The sequence below is a fragment of the Ascaphus truei genome, chromosome 1 (genome assembly GCF_040206685.1).
Source record: "Ascaphus truei isolate aAscTru1 chromosome 1, aAscTru1.hap1, whole genome shotgun sequence".
Classification (NCBI taxonomy): Eukaryota; Metazoa; Chordata; class Amphibia; order Anura; family Ascaphidae; genus Ascaphus; species Ascaphus truei.
The window spans coordinates 182,910,840-182,912,310 of record NC_134483.1 but is presented as its reverse complement, the minus strand read 5'-3'; positions in this window follow the sequence as shown (position 1 = coordinate 182,912,310).

Below are 1,471 nucleotides of genomic sequence, written 5' to 3'. Positions count from 1 at the left end.
GGAAGTGTGTGCAGTGAGACACAGGGGGCAACGTTTCGGGGTCACTTACCCCTTCTACAGGCCCATTTCCATAATCACCACAAAGTGGGACTACGGTACTTCCCGACTCCCTCACAGCAAAATTCTCCCAGTGTTAAAACAAATTTACAGATTTAAAACAGGAGCATCAAATGATTGCCAACTTGGGTAAGAATATAGAATTGTAGATTGTTACAATTATTTTTATATGTAAAGCATGTGACAACGTTAGAAAGTAGTATTGCTTCTTTAAAACCCTGTAGCCTTTATTATTGTTAATTCACCTTGATTCTTTGAATATGCACTTTACATATTCACTTAAAATGCCAGTCTCTGCTGTTTAACCTCTTCCAATTATTGAACACAAGGCCGTTGTTGTTTTTGTATTTGATACATTATTTGTTCAAACATATAATGTTTCCAGACATTTGCTCTTGAATTGTTATCAGGTCACAAAAAGGAATGAACGGTACAATGTAGATAATGACTATTTTTTTTTTTAATGATTCACTACTTGGTTTAGTTCACATAGGCTGCTGTTGTATATTTTAAACTTAGGGGTTGTTTAATTATATGAAACACAAAAGGTAAAAAGCCATAACTTACATACATTTTTGACATTTAACGGTGTTGCAAGGAAACTGCTGTCCTCGTCAGGGTAGGACTGGGTCATCACGGTTATCCCTGGTGGGCCTCGACAGGACAGGAACATAGACAGCCCGGCCACCCTTCCCCCCACTTCTCCCAGGCTCTCGCTCACCACCTTCACCTCCCACATAGGCTCCAGCAGGCAGCACCGCAGCCCCAAGTTATGCACCCACAGCCATCCTCCCCCCTCGGTCCTACAGTGAACTTTCCATGTGGGCCCTAGATGATCCAGCCCGACACTGGAGTTTCTTCTAGAGTATTTAAACTTGAAAATGTTGTTTTGAATATTGCTGTTAAGACCAGAAACCTCAATTAAATGTTCAACTTCAGTATAACTAATAACTTCGTAAACCTGTTTCGAGCAATTAAAAAAGGGAGGTGTAATAGGTGTGCAATAAAGCAGCACTAGTTCTTCTGCCACATTGTCCCTCAGGCTTAGATAAGGAGCCGTAGCTTCAACCCCCTAATTCATCAGTCAGTATAGTTCTGTATTTTTGCCTGTTTCAAAACAGGAAAAACAGTGAAAACTGGAGTGTCTGAGTTGGAAAAACTCTCCCAATTGCAATATGGGGAAAAAACCTAACTGCAGTAGAAGTTTGTTCACATTATGCCTTCTGAGCCTTCCTCATCTCTGCAACTCCTCAGTGGTCATTTATTTGTTTATTCATAAACATGGGTTACTCTGTGTACCCAACCATAACTCATGCCCTGCCCAAAAGACCTGCAATACTTTCCTTTGAAGTGAAGAACAATTATCCTTGAAAATAGAAAAGGAAATTAATTCTATTAAGCACATGGAAGACAC